The 24,454-nt window shown below is 40.7% G+C and overlaps 1 protein-coding gene across 2 annotated transcripts in view; it reads left to right on the forward strand.

The window, feature by feature from the left end:
- Positions 1-24,454, forward strand: part of Dapk1 (death associated protein kinase 1) — a 177,961-nt gene that overhangs the window by 28,888 nt on the left and 124,619 nt on the right. The window contains exon 1 of one of the 2 annotated variants that reach the window (XM_013158313.3): positions 10,739-10,824. The exons of the other annotated variant lie outside the window; for it this stretch is intronic. The gene's annotated coding sequence lies outside the window, so the exon portion shown is untranslated. Of the gene's footprint in view, positions 1-10,738; positions 10,825-24,454 lie in introns of those variants that run through there. 2 annotated transcript variants of the gene reach the window in all.

Here is a 24,454-nt window from a genome sequence, read left to right on the forward strand (position 1 = left end):
AGGCTGGGGACTGAGCTTTTAACATGTGGACATCGTGGACATCAAGGGGCCAAGCACTACTAGCCCGGTATTGATGTGGCACTTTGCTCCTTTGTGCCCCTGGCTTGCTGGTTTTCATAATGTACTATCGGTAGTACTGGGAGCTATCAGGCCTGACAGTGGTTTAAAATTTTTTGAGATACTGTCATTATTAACACCTTACTCCTAAACAGACTCCGGTGCTGAAGTGGGTCTTGTCTGCCTCTGGACAGATTAGGTTTGATGATGCTCAGGCTGTCTCAGGTCCTAAGCAAGTCATAGTGTGTGAAGCTAAGGCCCATCTGCACCAGCACCCTCTGGTTGACTGTCATCTGCCTACAGTGAGGTCAAGGCCAGGTTTGTGCTTGCTTTTTGTCACAGCCTGGTGCTGAGAGTAGCCTTCATATTTTTAAATGATTGAGTAAAATCTAAACTAGGACACTACTTTGTGACATATGGATATTATATGAGATTCAGATTGTGTCAGTAACCATAAATAAAGTTTTACTGGGACACAGTGGCATCCATTCCTTGTTCTGTGACTGCTTTTGCACTAATATGGTACAGTTAGTGGTTGACAGAGACCAGGTCACCTGCGTAGCAGACAGTGCTGTGTAAGTCTTTACAGTTTGCCAGCAAGTTCATTGCTAGGGTAAGTGTGTTGTACTTTCGTCCTGTGTTGTTTTGTTTCTGTTTCTGAAATCATGTGTATTAACTTAACTGCACTTGTATTATAAAGTAACAATTCTTATTTTGATTAAATTTCATACCTCTCCCTCCATACAAATCTGAAAATGAATGAATGGGAGAACTGTCAAGAATATAGAGCCAGGCATCTATAGAAGAGCCCCTTGATGCTTCAAGAGGAAAAACCTCATGCCTCCTCTTCTACATTGTGTTTCTTTCCTTCCAAAATTTTATCATGAACATTTTTTTAGATGTTCAAAAAGGTTTATAGGACTGAACAGCAAATTGTTTACCACCTGAATTCCACAATTGGTAACATTTTTCTGTCGTTATTTCCTTTATTGCCTATCCATTCATCCATATATCTCAATCTTGATGTATTTCCAAATGAGATGCAACTATCAGTACATTCCAGCTATGCCTCGCTTCTTTCTGCCATTGGTTAGGCATAGTGCTAGGTGGAGGAGCAACCTCTGTGTTCGCAGGCAGCATCAGGCCTGGACAAAGGCACAACTCACAGTTGCAGCCTGGCTGGGACACACCTATGCCAGGTTGTGCTGATGGCAGTTGGCAAGTATTAAGCAGTCTGCTGTCTGATGGCCCCGGGAGGAACTTTCTGAAGACCAGAAAACCTTTCATAGTAGGAGCAGTGAGTCTCTTAACGATCCAGTTTTCAGGTCCTCTTTAAGGTCTATTTAAATATATTTGCATAGCTCTTTAGCATTTTAGACCAGTTTTCTTGGGTAGCAATGATCCCACTGTGATTTTGTGGGAATTATCTCAATTACTTAGGAAACTTTTAAAAAAATAATGTTCTGAGTTCCACATTCTTTGGGAAAATAGTTTAATAAACCATAGGGCATACTTTTTTTTTGTCTTTTTCGTTTTTATCGGTACCAGGGATTGAACTCAGGACTGCCTGCTTGCAAGGCAGGCTAGTTTATGCCGCTGAGCTAAATCCTCAGCCCCTGTAGGGCATACTTTTTAATAAATATTCACTGTGCTTATATGATATGGCACATCATCACATATTTAACCACAATGCAGATGGCTTATTTTGGCTTTTTTATTTTTAATTTTTTTTGGCACTGGTGTTCAACCCAGGACCTTCACTCTGAGCTGTATTCCTAGCCCTTTAATTTTTTGAAAAAAAAAAAAAAAACTTTTAAATAAGCTCTTGCTAAATTGTTCAGGGTGGGCTAGAATTTATAATCCTCCAAATCCTTCTGCCCCAGTTTATCAGAGTGCTGGGATTACTTTTTTGTTTTTTAAATACTGCAATCGTGTCCCAATTGATTTGACTTAAGAAATTTTTAGCTGGTATCTCCAGGGATACTTCATCAGACATCTCATTGGATCTTCCAAGGGCCCTCACACAGTGCCAATCTCCACATAGATGTCTCATGGGTGTGCTCATCCTTGTTTATTTTGAGTTACTCATAGAACATCAATAAAAGCAGCTTAAAGTATATTTGTTGTTCTTGTCAATAGATGCCGTTGGGACAGGTAAAATGATTGTTTTCAATAGAAACAAGGACCCTTATTTTAAAATTTTGAGATACTCTTTATTGGTTTATTTGTTAGAATTAATTGTGCATTTGTATGTATGAACAGGAAGAGCACTGTTTAGAAAGCATATGCTCAGATTAAAGAATAAATTCTCCCTTTAGTTCTTAGCTTCATGAAACTACCTTTTCACTAGGGGCTCAAATGATGAGAGACCGTCTGTTTTTCTCGATTCTCTGTACAGCCTGCATGTGTCGTGCCATGTACAGCCTGTGGTCATGATGCTCCTCTGGGGTCACTCTTGGCTTGAGAATTTCCAGTCCTACTTTCTGTAATTCTGTATTGTTGCCCCTGAGCATCATGAAGCATAAAACCAGTACAAAAGCAATCATGAGAGTATTCTGTGTAGCACTAGAGTCTGCTGAATTCATTTTATTGTTCGATGCTAGTATTTCATAGGAAATGAATGCTTTTAGATATTAAATTACAGAAAAGCTATAAACTATACTAAGTTTTGAGTATGATTAGAAAAAGGTAGAAATTTGAAACTTGCTCTTTGTGGGTGGAATCAGCATCTTCTGTATAAATTACAGACTGAGTAGCCTACAAATTCAGTTGCTCCATGCATAAAGCTCTCATGTGCAGATCTCCTGTGATGTCAAGTACATGTTTTTTTAAAGTAATACTGTCTGTAAATGTGTTTTGTTTTATTTTTTCCTCCAAGAAAGGTTCTCCTCTCTGCCATAGTTGATTTAAAAATATAGTCATTCAGAGTTTTATTTCCCTTTATATTGCAGGAGCATAGCTAAAGATATTTTAGAGTATTTCTAGATCTGTAAACATCAGTGCTTCACAACATTACTGTATATATTATTTTCAATAGGTAGATGATTTTTATAGTAAATATCTTTCTACAAAACATTTCTTTAAGGCAGTTTAATACATGTGTATGTGCAAGGGGGAAAATATTTCAACATATTTAACTCAAAGGCCCATGGGTGGTTATCTTTAGGAAAGGGGTGCATCAAGGAAATTATTTATTTTTATTTTATCTGCAGAGTCAAACCACAAAGCCTTGTGCATGTGCTATCCAAGGACTCTACCACTGTGTGTTCATGTAGGTTATCCCCATCTAGGTTTCTTTTGTTTTCCTTTTGCTTACCACTTATCTAAAGTACCCTCGATAGATGTTTTATATTGGTAATAAGAAATAAGATGAGTGTTTGTTTATATCTGCTCTCAAGTGTGGTGGGTTTGTGCATATTCAGGTCAAGTGTGCGTTCTTCATTGTGCTAAGCTTAGCTGATTACTCAACCTAACCCCTGTGCTGTCTGAGGTTAGGGACAATTGTTTCCTTCCTCATTGCTTCCTCATTTCTGGTTTCTTCTTTCAATTCTGATGCACAGAGGCTCACGAATACATTCTTCAGAAGTGTGGGTGTGGAAGGTGTAAGTTGTAGTACATGTGTGAAAGGCAGGATTTTTTGAAGAGTGAAAGAGCATGTGACTGAAGGTGGTTCATGACAGTCTCTTTACTCCAGGGAGGTGCTAAATAATTAGAGGCCTTTATCTGTTTATACTGATTTTTAAAACCAAAACAAACAAAAAAAAAAAAACAAACAAAAAAAAACACAAAAAGCATTGGGGCTGGGGATTTAGCTCAGCGGCATAAGCGCCTGCCTTGCAAACAGGCAGTCGTGAGTTCGATCCCTGGTACCGATAAAAACGAAAAAGACAAAAACAAAAAAAACAAACAAACAAAAAAAAAAACCAAGAGTCTGGGATTCTGACAGGTGAACTAAACCTTCAAAATCAGGTGGGAATTATAAAAATGTTTTAGAAACAGTAATTGAACCAAGCAGTAGTGCAGTAATAAATAAAGCATCAAATCCACACTTGGTCCCCCAAGGCATCCTACCATTGTCAGCCTTGAATGATACTATTATCATGCAGTATTCAGATTTTTTTACAGATTGTTCATTTGTAATATTTTTTTTCAGCTTGAGGCAAATGATATTCTCTTTGAGAATGTTTTACTTGTATTAAAATCTTTTTTCTGTTGAGTAGACACAATAACAATGAACTTATCCAAGTCGAAGAAAAGAATTTTAATTAACTTCATTTTATGTTTGATTTTTTTTTTATTTTAAAGAGAACAAACCAGAATAAAGCAAATCAGAACACAACAATGCAAGTAATACAGGACCTCAAAACAAGACAAAACTCAACAATAGCTGCTGTAGTGTTTCTTGTTTTCTTCAAAGTAGCTATCCATACCGTCACACAAAATAAAGTCAAACAAAACAGAACAAAACCAATCAAAACAAAAAAATGAAAGCATTATGGGACTTCAAAACAATAGGAAATCAACAATGGCTACAATAATGTCTCTTGTTTTCTTCAAAATAGTTGTCTGTATCTTCACACATGATAAAATCAAACAATACAAATCAGACAAACCAATCAAAACAAAAAAGTGAAAGCATTATAGGACTTCAAAACAAGATTATAGGAAATACACAATGGCTATCTTAATGTTGTGTTTTCTTCAAAATAGCTATTATACCATCACACATAATAAAATCAAAGAAAACAAAACCAATCAAAACAAAAGAATGAAAATATTATAGAACTTCAAAACAAGATAATTAGAAAACAATGTTTACCATAATGCATCCTGCTGTCTTCAAAATAGCTGCCCATCAGACAGTAAAATCTAACAAAAAAGACAGAATAAAAGCAAACCTAGCAAAATTATGAAAATGATACATGAATTTAAAACAAGAAAATAGGAAATTAACAGTGGTTACCACTTTACCTTTTTAGATGTTTTTTTCCCCTATCACTTTCACAGTATCTATTGTGCTTTTTAGATCTCACTAACTCCTTCAGCATAAAGCTAGGGAGATAACTCACCCAAACCATTTCACTCATGGGCCAGGTCTCCAACTGTATCTATTTACCTACAAAATTATCTGTTTACCTTGAGATTATCCTACTTTATAGCTGGGTAACTTTGCATTGTAGGAAAATGCCGTATCTTTCTTAAGCGTTCTGCAGTTGATGGGCAAGTTACCTTTGCTTTTTTCTGGCCTCTTGTCATGTGGAATAATTGTTTTCTCTTCTTTGATTTTCAGGCTGTGAATTTCCTTTTGAGTTAAATGTATTTCATTTACACAGTATATTGATGGATCTTGTTTCTTGATGTGTTTATTTTTATTGATGAATTGAGGCCATCTACATTAATGGTTACAACTGGCATGCATTGGTTCATCTCTGCCATGCTATCCCCCTGCTGTTGACCCTCCACCCTTCCCCTTCATTCAGTTGCCTATCCTGTTTGGTGCTCCTTCTCTGCTGCTGTTCCTGGAACCATGGTCATCTTTATCTCTCTGTAGAATATCCATTAGCACTCTCTGTAGAGTTAGTTTGGTAGTCATGAATTCCTTCAGTTGTTCTTTATCATGGAAGTATCTTATTTTTCCATCCATTTTGGAAGATAGTTTTGCAGGGTACATTAATCTGAGTTGAAAGTTGTTTTCTTTCAGGATTTGAAACTTCACTCCAAACTCTTTTTGACTGGATGGTTTGTGTTGAGAAGTCTGCTATGATTCTGATAGGTTTTCCTTTATAGGTGATCTGTTTCTTTTCTCTCACAGCTTTTAATGTTCTGTTCTTGTGCTGGATCGCTGAGGTATTGATTATTATCTGTCTGGATATAGATTTATTTTGGTTATGGCTATTGGAGTTTTATATGTCTCACTTATCTTTCTGGTAGATCCTTTTTCCATGTTGGGAAAATTTTCTACTGTTATTTCTGTAAATAGTCTTTTTTTTTTTTTTTTCATTTGTGTTGACCTCTGCTTCTTAACTGATACCTATCACTCTGAAATTATTTGTCTTTGTGTCATCTTGCAGCTGTTGTATTGTTACTTCCTGGTTCCTTGTTATTTTTAAGAGAGCTTTCCTTTCATAATCACTACCTGTGATCCTGTCTTCAGGTCTGAAAGTCTATTTTTAGTCTCTTTCAAGCGATTTTGTCAGCTTTGAATTGATTTTTTAATTTCATAGGTATCTCTTCGAATCTGTTTCATACATTGTAATTCCTTCCTATATTGTTTATTCAAGGTTTCCATCCTTTTCCTATGCTCTCCCCCTTTTTAAAAAATCTATGTCTTATTTAGATATGCTCAGCAATTCTTTCATTGTGTGTGTGATTTCTTCTTTTACCTGAGACATTATTTCTGATTTGATTGCTTTTACAGTCTCATGAAGTTGTTTCATTACTTCAGTTGTCATCCTCTGGGAGATTTCATCTGTGTGACTTCGATTTTCTTGCTTGACTATATATTCAAGCCTTGTTCTGTGTGGGCTAAAGGACTGAGATTGCCTTTTGCTCCTTTATCTTGACGTTCTCGTGGGTTCCTCCCAACAAGCCAGTTGGGGAGTCCCAAGCACTTCCCACATTGGCTGCCCCTCCGCAGTGCAGGAGAATGGAACAGGCGGCTGTGTTCCTCTAACTTTGGGTTTACAGGGAAGTTGCAGGTCATGGCCCAGGCTTCTTCAGACCTGTGCAGCTACGGCGAGGCTTCCCACTATCCAGGCATGCATGGTAGCAGGGTTGCTTTTTCTCTCAGCCTGCGAGGCTACAGTAGGACTCCCCTGATGGTACCAGTGTGTTTGATTCTCCAGGTGGGCGCTGGCCACCCACGGGAAGCAAACCTTCCAGTGGCGGCCTGTATTTTTTAATGGAGGAGCATTGTGGTTTCTGTGTATTGTGTGGACATGTATATGATGTATGTAGAGTGTAGTTTGTGTATGGTGTAGGTAATGTATATGGGATGTGTGTGGTCTGTGTGTGTGGGTGTGTACGGAATGTGACGTATGTGGTGCATATGTGTGTTTATGGATGTGTGCACACATGCAGTGTGTTTGTGTGCATATATGGGAACAGCATCCTCTGAAAGCACAGGAGCTGTGGAGATGTTAAGGATGCTGTTCCCATGCTACCCTTTATGGACGAGGATTTCTGGAAGCAGCAGATGGTATAAAATGTGTAGCTGTAAAGTTACAAAAAGATTGTGGTGAGGGTCAGATTGGTTTAATAGGCCAGGGAGGTGCACCCTCATAAAATCAAACCTTTGAGGCTGTAAACATCAGAGCACAGAGTCCCAGGCACCCTGGAGGCTGCTGTGCTTGCATTCTTGCTGATCTTCAGCCCACAGTACCATAGGCACTGGTGCAGAATGCTTTGTAGCTCCCTCAGATGGCCTGAAGAGTTGGGTATCTTCTCTTTCTTTAAGCTCAAAAAGGTTTTAATTAAAGCTAAAGCAACAATCTCAATGCCATTGTTTAAATAAATTTACCAAAGCTATAGTCATTGAATCTTTTCAGAGAAAATTAAAGATGTTAATTTCCAACAGAAGTTGTCTAATACTTGAATCAACTAATAGCACTGAAAAATGACTGAGCAATCTTATCTTTCGAGGTACCTATTTTTTAAAAGATTTTTCTCCCTAAGTATAAAAGAAATAATGGCTAGTGTGTGCATGTGTGTGTGAGATCACCTAAAAGAATTTCCCAAGTATATATAAAGGTGTCTGAATATGTGTAGATGTGTCATGGTTCATTTTTAACATATGTATCATATTGAGAACACAAAGACTGTATCCCTCCATTCACCTTAAAATTCCACTGGAATCCTCAAAGACACAGTTCATGGGTCTTTGAAAAGTGTTAAGAGAAAAATGTGAACAGAATTATTTTAAAATACAAAACTAAGTGAAACTCAGTATTTATGTGAATGGCTTTGCCCAACTCTTTTGCTGGCCAATTCTATAGTAATTGTCCATATATCAAAAAGAAAATTGTGAGCTATTAAAACAAAGAAAAAAAATTCCCATCAGATTAATTAAACATTAAATGTTACTTGTGTTAAAAAGTAAAATTGTGAGAAACAGTGACTGTCTACAACTTCATAAACTGTTTATTGGTTGTATTTTTAAAACTAATTTTAACTCAGTTTTAAAAAAATAAAAGTGTTTTTGAGTTTTTGAGTCCTTGAGTCCTGAATTGCTGAAACTTTGTGTGTGTTAGTTAGAAGTTGTATTTGTTTGGATAATAAGAAATGGGTTAGACAGTCTCATTGTGTCATCTCTATAAATGTATATAGATCTTTTATGCAAACGGTGTTATCTTAAATTAAATCTTCTGAAAATGATAAGTATGTTTAAAAAGTTGCACCGATTTAAAATGCAATGTTTTTAAAGGTTTTTTTGTGTATATATAATATATATTTGGTTTTATCTAAATAGAATTGCTTTTGAAAGCTATATGTAACATTTTCCTAAGTAAATCAGTTTACTAAGACAGGTAATTATAGTTGATAACAAGAATATCAGAGTGATAAATTGTAGTTGAGATCCACCTTATGCCATAATGTAGTTGCTTATTTATCCGTTTCTTTTCCATTTTGTGAGCCTTTAGAACAACCCGTGCCTTCATTATCCTTTAATGCTTAGGATTAATACATACTTGACACACAAGTAATTGTTGACTTAATAAAATTTGGACTGTGTCAGACATATCACAAAAACCTGTTTTAAGTTTTCTAACAATCCAGACTTTTCATTCTTATGAAAGTGATTTGAAACAATTACTAGTTTTATTCTTATACTTTACTGCATTTAATTAAAATGCTTCAGATATTTCAAATGGTTGTAATATTTGTTATGTACATAAATTTGTTATGTACATAATTTCAGAACTATCTTTAGAAAGGACACAATCACAAAGTTCAGGTAGAACATCCTTTTAACTACCAGTGAGTGTTGGTTATGGTTTTTGCTCCTTGATGAGCCATTTCTGGCAAGTCCTGTGTAGATCTTGTCACAGGTTACGTGTAAGTGGCTCTTCCTCCGACACTGACAGAATGGTGAGAAACACAGCACGGGCTGCTGTAGGTTGGACAGTGTCTTGCCAGAAGCAGCATGCGACTTTCAGAAGTGGTCTTCTGTGGTTAACCATTGAAGAAATGCAGCAAAGGAAATGTCAGATTTACCTTCAAACTGAAGACAGAACTGAAGAGAATTGAAACCTCTGAAGTACATGTTCATGAACTACTTTTATGAGGGAGGGTTCCGCAATATAACATGTTTTGATCATATCCATCCCCCTATGATACACTACTTTTTATATACTAAATATCAGTAGACATAATTGTGATTTGTATAGCCATCACCATGAATAATGTTATAGAATCATTTTTCTAGTATGTATCTGTCATGTATTTCTTAAAAATTTTATTTGAAAGAGGATAAAACAATAAAAAATCAAAACAAACCACTGCAAGAGATATAGGACTTCAAAAGATTATGAAACCAACAATAGTTATCATAATGCCTTTTGATGTCTTCAAAATAGCCCAAACACCTTTAGGTGTAGTAAAGAGACAGGGAAGACAATTATGCTGCCCTCACAGCAGGGCTTGGGGAGAGCCTGCTGTGATTCCCACCTGGATCCCATGGGGGAATGACAAGTGAGTGCTGTGACCGATTCCAGGGCAGTGCAGGTCCTGATACAGTGGCAGAGAAACCATAACCGAAGCAGAGAGCTACCCTGGTGCCCAGTGGGACAGCTTGCAGATAACATCACGGGGTTTGTCGTCTCTTTGCCGGGAGCTGTACCGACACACACAAGGAAGTCTAGCCTGCAGCAGGAGTGAGGGTCCAATGTCTTGCTGGGCCAGCTATCAGTGACCTGGATCTACACTTGGTGACACTGAGTAATCTCAGCTGCCAGAAATCCAGGACAGAGTGGGGGACTTCATGGGCAAGGAGTCCCTGTGATAACTGAGATCAGGTTCTCAGACAAGTAAGGGACTCCAGGCCCAGCTCACCTTTCAGGCTGCTGGTCTGGGAAATATGACTCCGGGCTAGGCAGGACATGCCCAGTCCTCCCCCCCACTCCCCAGGGTCCCACATTCTGGGACTGGGTAGGGTGTCCAGAGCCTGGTCCTGCAGCCTGTAGTGAGGGGTGCTCCTCTCCCTCTCCCAGAAGGTTAGTCCAGGAGGATATGCTTTGGGTCAGGGTAATTGTCTAGGTCACTGTACTCTCCTGGTCTCTGGGACCAAGGATTTGGGAAACTCATGGCTCTTAGACTCATTCCGTGTAGCACCCCTGCAGACGTCAGCATTGGTGATGCCCTTTTTGCCTAGTATAGACCCCCCCGAAAAACTGCTTAAAATCTTTTATTGTCTATACATCATAAAATGTACCATCTTAGCTGTGTGTCAGTGCTCAGTTCAGCAGCAGTAAGTACGTTCACATCGCTGTGCGATCATCACCATTTGTCCATCTCCAGAACTGTTTTACCTCCTCAAACCGAGGTCTGTATCCCCTGAACACCAGCTCCTCATTCCTCTCCCGTGGCCCTTGGCAATCACTGTTGTACTCTCTGTGTCTGAATTTAAAACTGTTTTTGAGAAGACACATTCTGGCTTTTGACAGTGTTGGTATTTCCATTCTAGCTGGCCAACCAGGAAAGAGACCAAGCAAATCTCAGCCATCAGACCCTTGGAGTGTTTTCTGGCTTGACTTCTGTGTGTCAGATAAGGTGCGTGGGCCACTTGGGAATATTTGAGAGTTGCACAATCTCTGACCTTTCTCCAACATTCTGTGTGTGTGCTTATTACTAATTATTCAACATAATTAATCCAATATCATCATCAGTCATCTGTTTTGGGGATCTTTTCTCACATCTCACTGCATGTCTTAAGGATGTGGACTGAGTCTTGTTTATCCGTGTAGTCTCTGCTCTGAGCACTGTGTGTGGCATGCAGGATGCTCAGTGTTTTTTTAATATTCTATAGTAGAAGAGGACAAGACCAGAATGACGATTGTTATCTAAAGGAATTGGAGATGTTCTAGTTCATGTTGCCCCTAGATATTGTTTCATTTTTAAAAAGACAAATGAGAAAATTAGGTATTGTGGTACATGGGCAGGAAGGACATTCAGGAGGATACCTGCAGTTTGCCCTCTGCTGGTTTTTGACATTTTCTGCAGAATGTAGGGAGCCAGCTGGGCATGGTGGTACATACCTGTAATCCCAGCACTGGAGAGACTGAGGCAGGAGGATCACCTCAAATTCTAGGCCAGCCTGGGCTACATAATGTGAGATCCTGTCTCAAAAAATAACAAATAGAAACTAAGGAACCAGATTGGTAAATGTTGTAAATTAAGCTGTAAAATTAACATTTGAGCAATGCCCTTTTATTGCAGTTGAGAACTGTATTCCTTGTTTCTCAGAAAAATGCCCTCAATCATCCAAACACAAGCTCTTGCCCAAACTCTGATCTGAAATCTTGTTGCAAGGTGTAAAACAAGCATCTTTTTAATTTTCATCTGAGTAGTTTAGTAAAGAGTTACTGATTTTTAAAAATTTCACATATACTTTTGCCATCAGAGATCTCTTTAACTCCAAGGATACTGAAGGAGGGTATTTGTTGAGCATTTTTATATTAATACTTTGAGAGGCCGACTTTTGCTGCGTGATTTAAAAAATCATCATTATTGTCATGTTCTACAGTGCCTCAAGGAATTTTTTTTAGCTTAGTAACAATCACTAGTTTCAAAAATTGTGAAGTACTGGAAGAAGTAGTAAAAGTAAAATGTAATACTAAAAAAATTATCTTCACTTTACAAGCTTGGGGTCTGAGAGTGCAGCTCATTGGGAAACGCTTGTCCAGCGTGCAGGGGACTCTGGGCCGAGCAGGCAGGTGGAGGGGACCGCTCATATGAGCCTCTTCTGTTCACAATCAGTCCCTGGCAGGGTGTACTGCTTGCTTCTGTTGTTCCATGGCAACTAGACCACTAACACAGTCAAGTGCTATCCAGTGGCTCTGCCTGGCTAGCTGCCTGGAAGGAGGTACTATGGGAGCCACTGCTACCAGCACCTGAGAAGAGGCATTAGTGGTGGCATCTGTGTAGAGGCCCCTGATTCCAGGAGAGGACTCTGGGAGCTGAGCAACCTGCTGCCGTGTAGTAGGAACCATGCCTGGGCCCCTCAGAGCCCTAATACACCTGGAGTGGGTAGCCCCACGGTATGCAGAGGCACTGTTACCCTGCTGTGCTCAGGGTGCCTGAGTTGATGACCTGGGACCTTGAGAATTTTTATAACATCTGCTTTCTCAGAAACAGGAGTTCCTTATTTCTGAAATTGTACACTCCCAGAAGCCTCGCTTCCTCATCCAGCTGTTCTCTGGGGTGTTTCTGCGCATGGTATGTTTGCAAGCAGACATCCAGTCAGTATAGCTGAGCACAGCGGAGTCTGGTCTAGATATTTTAGAGCAGCATGCCTGACCTTTATTGTGCCCTCTCTTTCCTGAGTCACAGACAGAGGATATGGGAAAGTCAGACGTGGGGCTGTCTGGTACTCTTTTCAAGTAATGTTAGTAACACAAATAACAGAAGACAACTTCCCTCCAATTAAAATTAAATTCCTCACTGCTTAAAAATTCACAAAACTTACTGTTCAGAACAAATAGGCAATCATGTAGATGCACACTATTAAAAAATTGCTGGTTACGTAAAAAAGTAGGCAAGTCCATATCGTGATTCATCAATGTATGAGAAAATTGTTATTTAAAGCAATGGAAGATGTTCTAGTTCATGTTGCCCCTAGATATTGTATCGTTCTTAAAAAGACAAGTGAGAAAATTAAGTACTGTGAAGGAAGAAGCAAGAGTGAGTGTGACCATCGTAGTTACTGCACAGGAGCAGAGCAAGAGGCTTATTTGCATTGTAATCTCTGTTGCTGTGAATCATCAGTAATGCAGGACCCTAAAATACAAGGTGGCAATTTGGGGTGAGCATTGCATTCACAGGGACTTACATGGCTGAGCCCCTGTTAGCCGGATGTTGCTCTCCGTGCTTGCTCCTGCATTGTGGGTGAAGTGCCCAACCCACTGTGTGTGGTCCCCACTGTGTGCTTGCATACATTGTGTACCTGCCTACAGTGATGTCTGATGTGGGCCAACGTTCTTCAGATTGCCATCTGTGGGTCTTGGTTTATTTAAAGTATGTCTGCAGGCACCTGCTGTACACGGGTCAGTATTCTGGCCTCTGGGGCTACACAGTGGCCAGAACAGTCTAATCTCTTGGTGAGGAGGCAGCAAGGGGTGGAGATGGCTAGCAGGAGGTGGGGGGCAGAGTTCAGCTCAAACCCTGTGAAGGAGCTTCTACTGCTCTTCCACTGAGGGAACCCTTGGCCAGTGAGCGGTGAAGTTTTTTGCTCATGGTCAGTGAACAAGGCCATCTTATGTTCACTCTTGGGGTATGGCAGGCCCATGAGGGCAACTCCTTGGTCTACACCCTCAGGTGAAGGGATTTCTTCCTCAATTATTTGTTCTTAAAGGTGTGGAGTTGCTTTTCATTATCTTTGTTTTCAGTATAGGACTAGGAATGAATTAGCCTGCTGGGCAGAAAGCCTGTTGGCTTGGAGAGAGGCCTTTGCTTCACATTAGACCTTATATTTGGGCTAGGGGAGGCCTTGGACTTTGAGAGGCTGGCCCTGTAACTGAGGTGTAGCTGGTGGAGGCCTGGGACGATGCTATGGTTAGTAGCCTTGAGTGATGGGATGGATGGCCTTTAGCTTGTCCTCTCTGGCCTCCAGCTATTTATGTTCTCTGAGAGGCAGTCAAGAGGACTGAAGGCCAGTGCCTGCCTCTCCTTTCTCCCAGCTGCCTGTGGGAAACAGGAGCAGGACGTGGCACCTCAGCTATACCTGGCCTCATGAGACTTGCAGTGGTCTCACAGCCTTTGTTCAAAATGAAGATTCCCTGGCAGCTACCTCTCTTCCCAGGCAGTGCTCTATGACAGGTGCAGGACTCCTTGGGCTGCGAGGAGACTGTTTTCTTTGTGTTGTACGGTTGTGTGCTCACTATATCCAGCCATGCTCCTGCTTCCCAGAGAGGTCATTCAGCACATGAAGAAAGTGCAGTTTTATTTCTGTGCCTGTGATTCCGGGTGCCCTTTTGTAAACTCTACAGCCATATGGATTAAGAAATTAAAAGCTAATTATTAAATGTCCATAGCTCTTATTGACAGATAATCTTGGGGACTGTTAAATAAGAATTACAGAGTCCATTGTTATAGAACTTTAAGCACCTGCTCAGGGCCCAACCAAATCAGGCTAAAAATCAGAATGGTGTCATGTACACAAGTGCTTATCAACTAAATTCCGAAACTCAGCTGTTTGTCTGTTATTCTAACAAATCAGGATTGGAGCCAGAGAGCAAGAACATTTCTCACACAGCATGAAATTCTGTTTTAATCTTTGCACTAAATGAGTCCTGAAATAACCCCATGTTAATTAGTAATTTTTCTGTCTCTTCCTCACCTTATAAGGAAAGTCACTTCGAAATGGCCAATCCGATTTTTGTTCTTCTGTTTCTGCTTTCTTTTTAACCTTACTCTGTCTATAAAATCAACTGTTCTACTCAGTCCAACAGAGTACTTGACTCTGTTTTTTTTTTTTTTTTTTTTTTTTTTTTTATCGGTACCAGGGATCGAACTCACGACTGCCTGCTTGCAAGGCAGGCGCTTATGCCGCTGAGCTAAATCCCCAGCCCCTTGACTCTGTTTTATGTTCCTGATTCTGGAATCAGAAATAAAGCTGATTACAAGGTCATTAAATTAAACTGTTGTAATTTTATCCATTGACAGAAAAAGTCATTAAGAGATTTTTTCTCCTACAGAATCTTCTATTACTTAGAAGATTATTTACTGAGAAATGATCTAGTAAAAGAAAAATGTATTGGTGTTTTAAAAATACCTACTTCTGCCAGGCATGATGGTGTACACCTTTAATCCAAGCTATGTGGGAGGCTGAGATAGGAGGATCACCAATTTTGAGGCCAATAAAAAATAAAAATACCCAATTCTCATCTCCATTATCCATTTGTTGGAGAAGTCATTGAGCAGTGCTTTGAGTGTTTTCCTTCTTTCCACTTGGCTGAACTGGCCAACACTTTCACTTTAGGTTAATTGTTGGCATTGTGAGAAAGAGCTCAACATTGTGATAGGTAGCTCCTGTGCTGCCCTGTGAGAGCTAAGTGCAGGTACAGTCTGTCTGGTTTGCCATGAAGGCTGTAGGACCTCTCATCTGCATGGTGCATGTGTGTCTCAGTCTGGCAGTGCCTTCCTGTGACATGTCCCAGAGAGATTCCAGAAGAAATGGGGACAAATGCTCATTTGTCCTCAGTGCGGCTGGGCAGTGTTATATAACTTGAGGATAAAGCCACAGACCAATGGGAAATGAGGGGCGATAGTCTAGGATTTTCTAGTGAATGTTTTAAATGAATAAACAGTCTTGAAATCACTTGATAATATGCTATACACACATGAATACCATTTTTTTTGCCTGTGTTTACACACATAAATACACATAGGAAAGCTGCAAGTGCTCATTGTTCTCTAGCATCTATATATGCAGGGGTAAAGAATTCCTAGGTACTAGCTGATCCCTTTGTCTCTGTCCCACTGTTCCTGATCTCTGAGTGAAGGGGCTTAACTCTAAGGGTTTCTCTTGGCATTGACAAGCGGTTTTTCCTGGGATCCCTTTCTTACTTCATTGGACAGCCCACTGGAGACACATGGGGCTCAGTTTGAGCCTGTTCTTGGGGCCGTCCCACCCATACTGGAAGTCCGGCACCAGGTCTCTACCCTGGGGGAACCTGAGGGGCCTTATCCATTTGTGTTGTTTATTGAGAATATTCACACTTAGCAAAGGGAAGGAGAGATCAGGTATCATCAGTGTGTTAAGTTAGGGACATGTTTGTGAGTGTGTGCACACTGACTGTTCTCTCTTCCTTTCTGCCTTACAACATAGTAACCAGTACTCATGGAGCCAGGCATGCTGGGCTTTACTCGTTATCTAATTTAATTCAGTTGACTATATATTTATTAGGTGCTAATACATATAACTCAAATACAATGAGCTTCTTAACCACCTTTTAATGGATTAGTTGTCAAGCCATTGTGAGGTGAAGATCACACATTTTGAAGTAACTGGTCATAAGTGGAGCTCAGGAAAAGATCAGAACTCAAACTTAAAAATGAGTCTGGCTTTTGCACATTCATTTGTTAAATTTATTTACTTATTTGGTACCAAAGATCGAGCTCATAACCTTGAGCTTGCCAGGCAGGTGCTTACACCACTGACTTAAATCCCTGGCCTGGCTTTTGCACATTCTAAAGTTTAAAAAAAGAAAAAACCCAAAACATAAGTGCAACCATTGCAAATCCATTGACCATCTATAACATCTTCACTTCCAAGGAGAGAAGGCTGAGAGAAGTCCTGTGCCATCACTGCACATGAATTTTTTTGTTTTTTGTTTTTGTTCTTTGAGTTTCAGGGCCCTGTGTGGCTTCCTTTCATCCATGACAGAGCCAGTAGGGATACAAAGGGAGGGCAATCGCTTCTGCACCAGTGCTGTTACAGTACTGTTCTGGGACTTTTGCAGTCCAGTGTGGTAATCACTGGTCACATGGGGCTGTTGAGCTTGTGAATATTGACCAGTACCTCTAAAGAAGTCTGTCTTTAGGATTCATTAATTTTAGTTTCTTAAGGTTCAATTTCAGTAGCATCTGTGACTGGTGGCTACTGTATTAGGCTTTCCCAACACAGATGCCACTGTGGGTCTCCTGGATGCTCCTCAAAGCAGCAGGTAGGAGCCACCATGGGAGCTTTAGACTTGATCAGCAGCATTCGATGGCTAAGCCCCTCCTGGGTGCGCATGGCTCAGATGGTGTGAATGTGGCAAGAGTCCCCGGCTGCATGGAGCTCTGTTGCACGGTTGTTTTTAAACTGAGACCAGTCAGCAGTTAGATGTCTGCCAGCATTCAGGGCTGAGGCCATGGTCACCTCAGGGCGTAAACCTGAGGGAGCCTGGGCTCACAAACCTACCTCCCAGAGTGCCTCCCCTTCCTTACGCTGATTCACCTTGCTCTTCTGTGCCTCATCTGTTTCTGCTATGCCTCCTCTCCTTCACTTTTACAATAAAATTTTATTTTACTTTACTTTTAATTGTGGCTACAATCACCTAGCACTAAGGTTAGTATCTTAAACAATTTTTTTTTTTTGGTCTTTTTCGTTTTTATCGGTACCAGGGATCGAACTTGCGACTGCCTGCTTGCAAGGCAGGCACTTATGCCGCTGAGCTAAATCCCCAGCCCCTATCATCTTAAACATTTTTGTATGCAGTCTTAGCCACTCGGTTAATGCAACACATCCTCAGGACTTTTTGATCTTGCAAAACTGAAACTAGATGTGTAAATGCTGACTTCTCTTCTCTTAGCCTGCCTTCACACACTGTTTTACTTTCTGGCTTCACTGTCATGTCCTCAAGAGTCAGCCATCTGGTAACATGTGGCAGTTTCCTTCCCTTCTCACATCTGCATTCACTTTCATTGACGTGTGTCCTGCATTCCTGTGTTTAGCCCTCAGAGGCACTGGGCATTCTTCTGTCTTACCTTCCTTCCATTCCCTCCTACTTTTTCTAAAATGAAACATGAAATTGAAATACTTAAGCAATTAATGAATTAGATGAGGAATTTACTTTGTATTTTAAGGGTAGCAAGAGTTGAGTCTATCTTTTCTCCATTATTGCCCCCAAGTATGCCAAATTCTACTGAACCTTTCCACTGATTTTTAATTTGTCTGGGTCATTGACTTTCTGTAGAAATAAGAGATGTCTCGGGTCTACTCAGAGCAGTGGTGGCTAATTTATGGCACATGGGCCCCAGCAGGCAAACGGAGCCCTCTCTGGTGGCACACATGTCAAGTTGCCCTAGTCAGGGTTTAATCTGCATGTGTACGACAAAGATCACAGTAATTATGTAAAAGCACACCAAATGCAAACTTTTACCTTTCAGTAAAAAGCTCTTTGTGTTATTGAAAGCTCTGTTACTGTTATTCTTCTAAGATCAAAGATGTTAATGTATGAGTTGATTTTTCTAAACTAAAACCTCAGTATTCAGGTTTAGTTGTAGTGTTGGCACTTTGTGATAAATAAGTACATATGGGACTGCAGTTTGGTCACTAGGTCTCTAAAGGGTTCCCCATCGCTTGGTTAGATTGCCCTGTTTGGATGAAGTTGGATAAACATTGCACTTTGCCGCTAGAACCAGAATCCCTTGCTTCCTCTGGGCAGTTTTAACAACTTAAGCTTTCTGTCCTACAGGAGGAGGACACAGTGCCTCCATGGAAGGCCCAGCTTCCCCTGATCTTCAGGCCTAGGCCTTAGGGCTTTAGCCAGAACTTGGTCTGCTCTGCTTATGGCTTCAGGAGGAGGGAAGCAAGTTTATAGGGCACGAGAGTGTATTCCTGCTTCACTGGCCCCATGTGTGAAGCCCCATGGTCATTCTGCTTCCTGTCCATCTGCTAGATAGGTTACAGAGCACTGTCACTTTTGTTTTGGAGCACATTGCTACCCTAAAATGGGAATTTTGATAGGATTGTGAGAAGAGATGGGTATAGTGCAGATAATCTGAAGCTGTGTGTGTACCTGGTTGTCTTCTGTGTCTGCCCTCTTGGGGTTCAAGGGATGGTAAAAGGAGTTTGGGCACCAATTAGATGTCTGCCCTGCTCTTTGTGCGTACACAGCATATCCATTGCCTTTAAGGGTGTGAGTTCTAAATTCTTCTAAGACCAAAGGAACATGGTGGGTTGTATGTGTCTGGGGTTGGTTTCTCTGTATATCTGATCATGGAGAAGTGTGGGATAAAAGTAACTGCTTGCATGGACTCTCTGGACAGGTCTGCTTTAAATGCTCCATTTAAATGGGCTTTAAAATGAGGGGGAAAGGGAAGGTTCACCTCCACTTAGAAGTCTCTTGCAGATGATAGTTAGTCACAGTATAATTTAATAAAGACATTCAGCAGTGACAATGCCTTGACTTAAAAGTATCTCTTAGCCTTGTTTGAGAGATGCAGTTTCCAAATCTTGTATTAGTCTATGTTTTGCTACTAAAATAGAATACTTGAGCCTGATACTGGTGTACCATGTTTCAGGCAGCTCCATCAGTGAGGCTTTGGTAGGACCTGCTGGCAGATGGTGTCATGGAGATGAGCCAACAGTAACATTGAGAGAATTCACATTCACCAGCCAGGGAACCAGAGAGCAGTTCAGGGTTTAGACCTCATATAAACTCAACTGTCACCCAGGTTCACTCCAGGGGCTGTGGGATACGCATTCACAGTGCTTGAAGAAGCTTTCGCTAATGCCTGCTCAGTGTCACTACCCTCCCTTACGTCAGTGGAATGTGAACCCTTAGAGGGACAATTGCTTGCTGTTGGATGCAGCAAGTTAGTCAGTCTTCTTCCCTCTTCACAGTCTGCCTATGGAAGACAGGATCTACAGGCTTCAGGGGACCTTATCTCTGAGGAGGCATGGGAAGCGCAGGAAGATCAGTCAAGGCTTTCTGAATCTCTGTCATGGCCTTTGGGGACATATAGTTATAAAGATTCCTCAAACCAGCAGGGCAGACCCAGAAAAGTCAAGATCAGATCCATTGGGAGAAAAAATTGAGCTGTGTGATACATGCATGCTGTCAGGGGTCATTCCAGGCAGCAGTGTGTGGGCTAAGAATGAGTCCAGAAAAAAACAGCCTAGGGTTTGGGCCCTTTTTCTAGAATGATGGTTTCTTCTTTTCCACGATCAGGGCTGTGGATGCGACAGTCTTTTTTTTTTTTTTTGGTCTTTTTCGTTTTTTATGGGTACCAGGGATCGAACTCACAACTGCCTGCTTGCAAGGCAGGTGCTTATGCCGCTGAGCTAAAGCCCTGGATGCAATAGGCTTAGTGGGCAATACAGACATCCATTGGTCCCATAATCCCAAACTTGGGAAGGTGACCAAAGGAGTCAGCTCACAGTCTATAATAGGTAAGGAACTTGAGATGGTCCCAAACTGTACCTTAACTCAGTGCCTTTTATAGGTTTTTGGTAATGAAAGAAAATTAAGCAGTTTCCTAAATATACAATAAGCAAGCAAGAAAGAGGAGCAATTAGGCAGAAGAAAGCAAGGAGCAGTGTATTCCTGCTGCTTAACTACTGTAAACCCAGGTGCCATCTTGCTTAAATGGGCTGTCCCTTTTTTCATCATAGTAGTAACTGTGTTCCTCATGTTTATGTTAAGTGAGGATGGCCAAAGTCATATTGCTATAATCAACCACTCTATGGCTAATTCGAGTTAGCCACAGGATCTAGTTCAAGTTTCCTAACTCTAGGAACAAAGCTCATGGAGCCACTGTTCTCGAGAAAATTGAAGTCACTGGCAGGGGAGAAGGATGTGGCAGATTGAGGACTGGCTCTCAAAGCTCTTGTCTAGGACTAACACCAGCACCTGAGCTCACCTCTCCTTGACAAAAAGAAGTCTACCGTGTGTCAAAAGGAGAGGGAAATACCTGAAGAGTCATGTGCCTCAGGTATTTAAATGCAGGAAACCCTTTTTCTACAGGAAAAGGGTCTGAGCTGGGTTACTTGCCAACCCTCTATATCTGCATTACAGCTGGAAGAAGCTGAGATTGTACTTATGATCTGGTAGCACGTAGTTTTGCCTAATCTCAGGCATGGTGTCTAGAAGGAAGTAAATATATCTTGCCAAGTCTAACTCACAGAATAATAGCCAGTCAGCTCCTTAGGTCTGGAAGACAGATTGAAGCATCAGTTTGCTGCTTTTGCAATATAAAGATGCTTTGCTGCCCATTAAGTTTAAAGAATGATTTAAAGCCAATTTTTACCTAGACACAATGACTTGCTGTGCTTTTTTATGGAATTTAACCCAAAAGCTGACCTTGTAAATATTGTACTTGATGACAAAAGATGTGATTTGGAATGCAGACTAGAAAGTGGGAGGAAGGGATTTCAGGGGTTAGTGGTGAGTGAGTTTCGGGATGAATACTGGGCTGTCTGTGAAGTCGTTGTGCTTGAGGTTCCTGAAATATGAAAGAGATGTTTTATTCCACATTAACTGTACCTTTGGGCATTTTTTCCAATTTCTAAATTTATAAATATATGTGTTTGTGAAAATGTCAATCATTCATACAAATTTTTTAGACCCTTTTTGTATAGAAAGAACTGAGAGTTTTAATTGGGGATATAAAGTAAATAGGATTTTAAGGTCACTTCAATTTGAATTTTGAATTTAAGGGGTTTGTGCTTCAACTTGGAAAGATACATATGAACATATGTATAAATCTTACCTTTTTCTCTGGCCTCCTATGCAAAATATATTGTTACTTTTTCTTTTTTCCTGCTTCTTTCATTGTTCTTCCTTTCCCTCATTACTATAACCATGTTTATTATTGCTACTCATTGTGACTAGTTACATGTGAACCCTCATTTTTAAGCATTTTCCATGTACTGTCTCATTTCATTCTTGCAAGAGCACTATAAGGTAGACATTCTTCTTCTCATTTTGCTGATGATGAAACTGAGATCCAAAGAAGTTAAAAGTCTTGCCAGAGATTGCACAGCATTTCAGGCTAGAACTTGGCTTTGAACTGTATCTGTCTCCAGACTCTTGAGGGGTCTTGGAACTGCATCCCAGCCAGCTTCCTGAAGGTCACTTAGAACCTCCCTCCCTAGGAGGAGTGAAGGGCTGCCATGTGTGCTGAGTGGGCAACAGAGGACTCCTCGTCGGGTGCCTTGAATTTGCCTTTCTGGTGCCTGCTCTGAGTCACTCCAGCCTAAGGAATGTAGGCTACAGAATGTGAGTGATACCTTGCAGGTTAGCCATGCTCTCTGCCCCCCAGGATACAGAAGGGGAAGGCTGTCCACATGCACTAGTCATTAACGTATCACTTTGTAATAACCCCTGAAAAGTGGCTTTGCAATTACTGCAAAACGTGTCCACTTCTAGACTGCACTTGTTAATATCTCCTACCAGGATACCAAGGGGGTGCTGTCCTCAGCCCAGAGATCAGTTTTAGTCCTGGGATGCTTGGGGCTGATACAGTGAACAAGCTTCATACTGAGAGGGGAATTTTAAAGGGAGAAAGCACAGGCTGCTGAAAGGAATGGCCAGTCAGCAAGAGTGATTAAAAACATTTTGGGGGATGTTTTACCTTGATGGAAGAAATTAATTGATTAGGTCAATGACATAGGCAACCCATTTACACTAACCTCAGTGATCCTCAGTCTTGAATGCTTGGAGAATTTTCTGTGAATGTTAAAAATAACTGCTGCTTGGGCCGAGCTTTAGAGATGAGACTTACTGGATCTGGGGAAGACGATGTAGATTTATAACCATTCCAACAATGCCTTTGTGGTTACAGTCACAAAGGTCCAGGTGTGTGGATTGGAGATTCCACTATGCTTTAGAATGACGTGGAGAGGTGCTTAATGTGCAGAGTGCTGGGCCCTGGAACCTCTACTCTTGGAACTTCATTTCCAGTCAGGTCCAGTTGATCTCGGCTGTGTGGCTCCCTGCAGTGCGTGCACCCGTGTACATACACATGCACGCATCTGTTATTTGCAGTGAACAAATATAAATACTTTAGACTTGCTCCGCTGGTCTGGGGCCTGCCTGCGCCAACTTCCCAGCTTCCTGCCGCGCTTGGCCTGCTCTGTAGGTCTTGGGGCTGCCTGCACCCTCAATCTAGGGAACAGGGCAGCTGGAGGTGAGTGTCCTCGCACCATCCTGAGCCCCAGGAGTTTAAGATCATTGCTCCCACCAGCCAAGGAACTTCTTAGCTTTCTGACACACTCAACTGGCTCTGCAGGTCTTGGGCCTGCCTGTCCCACCCCAGTGACCCTCTTTGAATCCTGGGAACTAGGCAGCTGGAGTCCCAGGAGCTGAAGGCATAGAAGACGATTTCCAACAGAGGCAGGGCAAGCCACTTCAAACAGGAAAATATAGGAAAATGACAAAGCGAAAGACCAAAGTAAAATTTCAAACCTCCTGCCCATCCCAAGAATCCTTAGGAGCTATGTACATAGAAGAAAATATATGCCATACACCTGAAATGATAGCAACTGAAATCAAGAAGTAAATCTGGGAAACTTTAAAGGAATTCAAAGTAGAAATAATCTCCCAGGTAAAAGAAGAAATGATAAGAGTAATGAAAGAGATGCTTAACACATCTAAAGAAGACACAGTTAAAAAATAAGAGGAATAAAACAAAAAGATAGAATCCCTCAATGAACAATATAAGAAACAAAGAGAATACATGAAGCAGATACGAAGAGATATATGGGAAGTCAAAAATTCCATTGAAAGTTGCCAAAACCGCCTCAACAAAAGTGAAGATAAAATTTCAGACTTCGAAGATAAGATTGTAGCTGGAGAGCAGGAAAGGAAAGATCTTCTAAAAATAACAACGAATCAGGAAATAATTCAACAGATGCAAGATGATGCAGAGAAAAACAACAGAAGATTGATAGGGATAAATGAAAAAGAAGGGGACAACACAAAGGATATCAAGAGGATATTTAGAGAAGTAATAGCTGAAAATGTCCCAAACATGAGAATGGAAACTGATATCAGGATCAGTGAAGCATATAGAACTCCAAATAGCCATAACCAAAATAAAACTACACCCAGACCTACAATAATCACCATCCCAGAAATCCAAAATAACAGTAGGATATTAAAAGCTGTTAGAAAAGACAGATCACCTATAAAGGACAACCTATAAGAATCACAGGAGACTTCTCAGTACAAACAATAAAGTCAAGAAGAGAATGGAGTGAAGTACTTCAGATCCTAAAGGAAAATGATTTCCAACCTAGACTAATATACCCTGCAAAACTGTCCTTGAAAATGAATGGAGAAATAAGATACTTCCATGACAAAAAGCAGCTGAAGAACTTCATGATCTCCAAGCCAACCCTGGAAAGAATACTGAAACACAGTACACTTAGAAAAAACCACTAAGCAAAACAGACAATTAAACAGAATAGAAAGATAAAGATGCAACAGCAAAAAAGATAACATGTCAACAATAAACCAATATTTAACAGTTACAACCATTAATGTAAATGGTCTCTGCACCAATTAAAAGCAACAGACTGGCAGAATCAAGAAACAACATCCAACCATACGCTTTCTACAAGAAACTCATCTAACCCTAAAAGATACTCACAGATTGAACATCAAAGGATGGATAACAATACTACATATAACAGGAACCCCCACAAAAAAGCAGGGGTAGCTATTCTGTTTGCAGACAATGTGAACTTCAA

This window comes from Cavia porcellus, unplaced genomic scaffold (assembly GCF_034190915.1).
Source record: "Cavia porcellus strain 051 isolate PalLab524CR breed Dunkin Hartley unplaced genomic scaffold, mCavPor4.1 scaffold_2, whole genome shotgun sequence".
In the NCBI taxonomy this organism is placed as follows: domain Eukaryota; kingdom Metazoa; phylum Chordata; class Mammalia; order Rodentia; family Caviidae; genus Cavia; species Cavia porcellus.